The sequence below is a fragment of the Mus pahari genome, chromosome 4 (genome assembly GCF_900095145.1).
Source record: "Mus pahari chromosome 4, PAHARI_EIJ_v1.1, whole genome shotgun sequence".
Classification (NCBI taxonomy): Eukaryota; Metazoa; Chordata; class Mammalia; order Rodentia; family Muridae; genus Mus; species Mus pahari.
In genome coordinates, this window is record NC_034593.1 from 85,908,777 (window position 1) to 85,917,169 (window position 8,393).

Sequence of the window (8,393 nt, forward strand, 5' to 3'; positions counted from 1 at the left end):
CCTGTCCCTGGGTGGTCAGTCTGTACACATACATATGCAGGGTGCCTGTCCCTGGGTGGTCAGTCTGTACACACACACATGCAGAGTGCCTGTCCCTGGGTGGNCAGTCTGTACACATACATATGCAGGGTGCCTGTCCCTGGGTGGTCAGTCTGTACACATACATATGCAGGGTGCCTGTCCCTGGGTGGTCAGTCTGTGCACCAAAGGTGCAATGGAGCATCCCAGTCATTGGCCTCAGATCCTGTCGGCATATTTCTCCCCCTTTTTATTACATAAAGGGAGAAGGGACAGGTTAGGTCTAGGAGGTGAAAGGCTGGGGCCGGAAGGATAGGTGTTTTCTATCCAAGGTAATGGCTTTGGGGGTTTAGAGTGATTGCTAGTCCCAAGTAAGTGACATGAGATGTGGACAATTAGACATTAGATGATGAGATTCTGAAGTCCTAGCTGGACAAGAAATTCAGAAGAGCAGAGGTGCTAGTTTGACTAATTTGTAAGGATGGACTGCAGAGGAGAATGTCATCTACATACTGTAGGAGTGTAGATTTGGGGGTTGGTGAGATGGCTCAGAGGGTAAGAGCACTGACTACTCTTCCGAAGGTCCTGAGTTCAAATCCCAATAACCTCATGGTAGTGAGATATGACACCCTCTTCTAATGTGTCTAAAGACAGCTACAGTGTACTTACATATAATAATAAATAAAATATATTTTTAAAAAAAGGAGTGTAGATTTGGGCAGAGATAGAGTAGATCAGAGGCCAGGACCTGGCTAAATAGGTGTGGGCTGTCCCAGAACCCACTGGGTAGTAGAGTCCAGGTGAGCTGGGTAGAGAGGTGGGTGTCAGGATCAGTTAAAGTAAAAGCAAAAGTGTTTTGTGACTGGGTATTGAGGGGGAGAGAGAAGAAGGTGTCTTTGTGGTCCAGGACTGAGAAATGGGAGGTCCCTGAGGAGATAGTGGAAAGGAGTGTATAAGGGCTGGTTCTGACGGGTAGAGAGCACCAATGAAGAATTGATGAGCTGGAGATCCTGAACCAGGTGGTAGGTTCAGTTGGGCTTTTTAATGCAAGTATAGGGTGTGGTTCTGTGTTCTGCTTCTTCCATGAGGTGTCCAGGCATTGCTGCACCCCTGCCGGGCAGGAAAGAATGAAGCAGAGTCTGGAATGGGTGGGGCAGCTGACTCTTGGCCTGCCTGTGTGTGTGTGTGTGTGCGTGTGTGTGCGCGCGCACATGTGCCTGTGCATGTGTGTGTGTGCACATGTACCTGTGTGTGTGCCTGTGCATGTGTGTGTGTTATGTGTGTGTGTGTTCTTCTCCAAGGGTTTTGATGTTACAGACAGTATTGAGTTATACAGTTCTCTTAGACAACAGTAGGTGAAACAGCATGTGCATATCTTTTATTTAGGGTGAACGAGGCTATATAGACCTGGGACAGTGGGAGGGGTTTTTAGGTGAGTGAGCATTGGCTGAGACTTAAGGTACTGGGAATGTCTCATTTGCATGGAGAGGCATCCCAGGTGCCTGCTGAGTAGATTCTTATGGGGTGGGGAGGAAGTTGAGCCTGTGATTTCATCAAGGACTATATGACATATCTCTACAGTATATGGGGATTGGGCTCCCCAGATAAGGTCAGGCGGAGAAGAGGAAGCCCCACTGAAAAAGAGAGTCCTAACTGGGTGTGGTGGCACACGCCTTTAGTCCCAGCACTCAGGAGGCAGAGGCAGGCAGATTTCTGAGTTCGAGGCCAGCCTGGTCTACAAAGTGAGTTCCAGGACAGCCAAGGTTACACAGAGAAACCCTGTCTCGAAGAAACAAACAAACAAAAAAAAAAAAAAAAAGAAAGAAAGAAAGAAAGGAGAGTCCTCTCTTTTGTGCCAACATCAGGGAACTGTCTGGTCATGGTAGACTGTGATTACCATAGCCGGGTTTCCCAATGATAGGGGTGTTAAAGGAGGAAGACGGGACGAAGTCGTTTTTTTTTTCTTAGGAGGTCAGAGATAATAGGCTTAAGTTCCAGAAACTCTAGACAGTGGGTACTGAGCTTGGGTGATGTATCAGGTAGGGTGGTACACGGCATTGGATGAAAATGGGGAATGGTGTTTAGCAACTGAGGGATTTGGACATCCCAGACTTGGGGGTCCATCTGGGAGGTTGGCAAAGGAGATGACGTGTTGGTACCAGTAGGTTGGGTGGCCTGGAGAAGGAGGAGAAAGACTGCTGGAGAGACTGGGGTCGGGCAAATGGACGGAGCAAAGGAACTAGAGCTCCCACGTTGGCTAGAAGATCCCTTCCCAATACGGGGATGGGACAGGTTGTTACCACCAGAAAAGAATGGGTGAGAGGAACGCCCTTAAAGAAGCAACTGAGAGGGGCTGGCAAGATGGCTTAGCAGGTAAGAGCACTGACTGCTCTTCCAAAGGTCCTAAGTTCAAATCCCAGCAACCACATGGTGGCTCACAACCATCCGTAAGAGCTCTGACGCCCTCTTCTGGAGTGTGTGAAGACAGCTATAGTGTACTTACATATAATAAATAAATAAATCTTAAAAAAAAAAAAAGAAAAAAAGCAACTGAGAGGTGGGGTCAGATGAGGCTGGGAAGGCACCTACCCTGACAATAGGGAAATGAGAAGTAGGTGCCTAAAACTCCATCAACACCGAGTAAGTGGCCCCAGTGTCCGGGAGGAAGGAGGTGTGTCGCCCTGATATGGTAGTGACTACTGGAGGCTCCCTGTCAGAGGTGGTAGTCGTCAGGCCATGGGAGCCGGTTCTCCTTCCTTCATCCATAGCCAGACCTAGGAAGTCGGCTGTAGGGTGGACATGGCCGAGGTGGCTTGTTGGGGTGTGTGGTTAGAGCAGCCTGGGCAGTCCCTGAAAGCTGGTTGAATGGCCTTGGCCAGCGATTGTTATTTTTGCTCACAGGACTTTTCATCTCTCCCATGGTACATCTTAAAGGTCAGCACTAAACGTTCTGCCTGTGGAGTTAGGGGTCCTCTCTCCAAGCACTTAAGCTTGGCTCTAATATTGGAAAAAGAAATAAGTCATGAGGAGCTGTTTACTCTCGGGGTTTTCGGTGTCTAGATTGGTGTATTGTAAGAGGGCCTTTGTGAGGAAGTTCTAGGAATTGAGACAGGTTTTCATGTTTGACCTCTTGGAGTTTCTCATTGTTTACTGATTTGAGGGCAGCCTTATGGAGACTGGTCGGGAGGCAAGTTGTAAACTGATATCTAGCTAGAATGGCTCAGAGCTAGTTCCACTGGGGATCCTGGCTAGGGACCTATAACTTTAATTTTTTTCAAATCTTATTTTTAATGATGGTTCTTAAATGCTTTAACCTCCCTTATACCCACCATCCACCAGAGGTAGTAGAAAAGAAAGGATATAGGGGAAGTGGACCTGTTTAGAAATGGGTTTTGGAGCAAATCCCATCCTTGTTGTCTGGAAATCAGCAGTTGAGTTCATAGGTCAGCAGGCAGTGGCAGCTCGATCCACTTGCAAACACCTCATGGATACACCAGCTGTCCAGTTCAGTCGAGTCAGGATAGCAACAGCAGTGACAGGACCTAGCAGAGACAGCCAGGCCTCAGCCACGGCTAGAGTCAGCAGGAGGGACCAGGAAAAACATCAGGCGCAGTTCTCAGCTCTGCCTCTCTCAGGGAAGTGAAGATCAGTGAACATGCAAGGCCCACGAGCATTGTCAAGCTAGCTGTACCAGCAGCCAAGCTCTGTCTCTGTCACTCCGTGGAGACCTAGTTATACCCTCCAAACATGTGTCCTCCACATGCCTTCCCTCAGCATAGGTCATTGCCATGAACTGGACTCAGTCGGTCTCTCAACCCGCGGGGAACCAGGGTTTCGGTAATCAGGTGGACAAAGAGTCAGCGAAAAGTGACAAACACACTGACACAGAGAGAGTGCTGTATATGAATGTAATTTCTCACAGCAAGCATCAGACTTATATTACAGAAGAAAACAAAGAAGTTAGGTGACACATCAGCCAAGGTACATTGAAGTTATCTGATACAAAACAGAGAAATGCATACATAAAGACTGACAGGAACCAGGCAGTGGCTACAACTGAGATAAATGGCGGCCCTTTCTAAAGTCAGCCATCAAGGAGCCAGGTGAGGATTTCACACCCTAGTCACAATTTATGCTATTCCTCTGAGCCTTGTGAAAGCTTGCACCAGGAGGTTCTGCTCTCACTCATGAATAATGCAATACTGTAGTTTCTCCTTAAATCACAACCCTCCTTCTTCCTAGGCCACTGTAAATTCCTGTATATGGGAGTGACCTGGCTTTTGTGGGGGACTTTCTTCTATTAAGTAATGTAGTCTGCCATACAAAACTGTAATAAGAATTCTAAACTTACTTTGCTAAGCTTGCCTGAAATTTCTAACTCTATGTAGTAGACAGTAATGCCTGATTTCTTTCACTATCTCTTTCAATACTGGAGGCAATTCATCTGAATAGGTAACATTCTTACTAAATTCCAAGCCCAGGGTCGCTCAAGGACTGTCATTGGTGAAGGCCAGGAAGCAAAGTTCAACCTAATTTAAGTATTTGACAAATCATTCCTTGGAGGCACCTATAATAAAACAATACTGAAAGAAAGTACACAGATCCATTCACCAACTAACACAAGGACAACTGTGGAGCATTTGTGCTACCGGATGCCAAGGCTCCAGGAGACTAAGTTTCCATGAAACTTTTTGCCTCCGGACTGCATCCAAGCTTTTGGGCCTGCCACAAGGTTTTCACTGGAATGGGTGTAGCAGGTCTTCCTTCAGCACATGCATCCACTCAGCGGAAGTCCTTGGAAATGGCAAGAAACTGAAGCATACCACCAGAAGTTTTTTGGTGTGTTTCTCTCTATGGAGTCCCATCAAACAGAGCTCAACTATGCAATGTAAGGTAGACCAATACATCCATGTAATTAGCAAAGAATCTTTAAAAAAAAAAATACAAGAGTCCAGCAAGGGCAAGCTCTGGATTCTTTTTTTTTTTTTTTTTTAAAGATTTATTTATTTATTATATGTAAGTACACTGTAGCTGTCTTCAGACACTCCAGAAGAGGGCGTCAGATCTTGTTACGGATGGTTATGAGCCACCATGTGGTTGCTGGGATTTGAACTCTGGACCTTCGGAAGAGCACTTGGGTGCTCTTACCCACTGAGCCATCTCACCAGCCCCGCAAAGAATCTTTTATCATGTGCCTTTTCACATGCCTGCTTTAGCAGAACATCCCCTCTCTCACGTCCGCTTCAGTGAAATGTTCCTTCATGAGTCTGCCTTAGCCTTTTCACACATGTGTCCACTCTAACAAAAGTGTTCCCTCACATGTTTGCCCTAACAAACCACCCAACCGACTTTCCAAAGAACCCTTATGTTTGTTTCCACTTCAGGGACCTCCTCAGCTCTGGCCTGGTGTGCACCATTAGTTTGGTGAACTTCATCTGCATGTGCTCCAGTCTGTTCCCAAACTCACCTGCACTCCTCAGGGAGTAGGTTGTTAGAATTATATATGTCACAGAAGGTGAGACTATGGGATTGGGTAGTATATTGGAATTCTTTAATGAAAGTAGTAGAGCTAGAGGTATAAAACCCCAGATCTTTTTTGTTTGAGAGAGTTCATTTAATGAAATGGGGACCTGTAGCTTGACCAGGCCGTCCACCCTAGTGATCACCCGAAAAGGGAGACCTGGGTCTGGGTAAGGCTGGGTGGGGAGAGCAGGAGGGAGTAGTGGGGGACTGGAGGCTGATGGTGGGGTGAAACTGGGTGTCGGAGTGGGATGGTTAGAGTGGCCAACAGCTGGAGAGGGAGAAGAGTCTGAAGAAGCCAGAGGAGGAGAAGGAGCTGTGGGCTGGGGCCGGTAAGGATGGAGGGGGGTAAGGGAGGTTAATAAGATCACGGGGAGTGGGGGCTTCCTCTGGTTGAGACTTCATAGCTAGACGGAGCTTAGCGGAGACCAGGAAGAACAGAGGAAGGCTTGGAGAGAAGAGAAAGCTTGGACACGGGAACCTCCCCTGTAATATCAGAATCCAAGGTGCCATTAGGGAGCCATTTGGGTGACTATCTAAGGGGTATGGAGGCCAAGTTCATCTGCAAAGACCTATAAGTTTAGATGCCTTTAAGTCAAGGGCTAAGTGTAGTGGTCTGAGGTTCTCCAAAAGGGGGCATCTTGGAGGTATGGTGGGAGACCTGTTTCCCTGGGTGAGGAGAGGCGTCAGGCCAGAGCCCAAGGTGTCCCAAAGACACAGGAAGGATTGAAAGGAGAAGGCACAAACTATCCAGTGTATCATCACAGTGCTGGGCACGGGCCAAGGCTACTTCTCAGACACAATCCACCTACTTCTCAGATTTGCAAGAGAGAGAGAGAGAAAAAAACCCGTGCTGAAAAAAACTGAAGCCTCACCCAAGGGAAAAGGTCAGCTCCGTGAAAAGGGCCAACCGTAGCCTTAGAAACTGTGGCTGGCAGCAACTCCATTTCCAAGAATACCAGAGGGGTGCCAGACAGTCAACAGTTACTCCCTCGGATCCAGGAAAGTGTTTATGCCAACGTCATTACTGCATGGAGTGGCCAGCAACCAGCGCCCTGGGCTAGGGTGGAGGGGATATCAGGAGAGAAGAGACTGGCCTTTTATAAGGGGATGCAGCGCATGTGCAGGGGGAAGATAGGCCTTTCAGGTGACTGGGAATGTGTCGCATCTCAGCAGCCAGTGATGTCATACCCTACTGTTGCTGGGTCCCAGGGGCAGATGGTGGAATGTCTGATTGTTAACACAACCAAAAAAAAAATGTTTGTTTAAAGATGAGGAAATGTCCTCCTCCGTCTTAGCGCCATCTTCCTTGAGACTCCTGCGCCATGAGAGCGAAGTGGCGGAAGAAGAGAATGCGCAGGCTGAAGCTCAAGAGAAGAAAGATGAGGGCTGGTGAGATGGCTCAGTGGGTAAGAGCACCCGACTGCTCTTCTGAAGGTCCGGAGTTCAAATCCCAGCAACCACATGGTGGCTCATAACCATCCGTAACAAGATCTGACGCCCTCTTCTGAAGTGTCTGAAGACAGCTACAGTGTACTTAATAAATAAATAAATATATAAATAAATAAATAAATAAATCTTTAAAAAAAAAAAAAAAAGAGAAGAAAGATGAGGCAGAGGTCCAAGTAAACCAGGCCGTGCACCCACGAGGCCCGCAGGAGCAGAAGTGAGGGATGCTGGAGGCTGGGACACCGGGACAAGCTGTTGGACTGTGTGCTGCCGTCAGTCGGTAGACCCGCAACGCCACCTCGCCACCATCGCCTGGGGAGATGACCGCCTTTCTCAGGACCCACACCGGCTGGTCCTCTGCCCTGGACCCTCGCACTCTGGACTAGCTCTGTTCTCTTGTGGCCAAGTGTAACTCGTGTAACAATAAACCCTCTTGCTGTCAGCTGAAAAAAAAAAAAAAAAGATGAGGAAATGAGGCTTAGAATAATCAAAACCCAGCAACAATGATAATTATGAAAATTTAGAAAATTTATCTATGCATTTTATGTATATTGGTGCTTTGTCTGCATGTACCTCAGCACACCAGAAGAGTATGTCAGATCCCATGACAGATGGTTGTGAGCCACCATGTGGTTGCTGGGAATTGAACTCAGGACCTCCGGAACAGCAATCAGTGCTCTTAACCACTGAGCCATCTCTCCAGCCCCTATAATAAGATGTAATAACGAACTAAAGAGAAGTGATAGCTGAGTGTGATTGCAAATGAAGACCCTGTCCCTTTCTTTTTCCTTCTGTCTCTTAAGGGAGAAACCCTCTTTGTGTACGAGTGCTGATCCTGGTTCTTCAGTGGTATTCATAAGTGCCTCGCACTGTGTAAGCTCTTTTAACTGTTACAACCCTCTCTAGAAGATAAACACCCAAGGGACTGAGTGATTTCCTCAAGGTGACACAGACCAAACCTCCGGGCCTGAAGTTTCCCCCTCTGCCTGTGTCATATTCTGGCTTATGGACTAGCAAGGATGTTTCTGTCCATCAGTCAAGTCTGGATCCAGTGAATCTAACCTCAAGTGAGTGGGCCCATGTTCCTGGATCACAGATCCCTCAGATCACATACATATATATCTACATACACACCTACACATATATACATACATACACACATACAGCTCTACACACACATACACATCTATACATACTACATACACACATACATACATACACACACACACACACACACACACACACACACACACACACACATTTTACTTTCTAGGAAATTCACGCACTCCCTTCAAGCTGTGGTCTAACCCTAACTGCAGGCCACTCACCAGTTAGGAACACTTCTAGGATGGATGCTGAAACCCAGGAATAGTCTTCAGTCAGGACCCAAAAGAGCAGCCATGGAG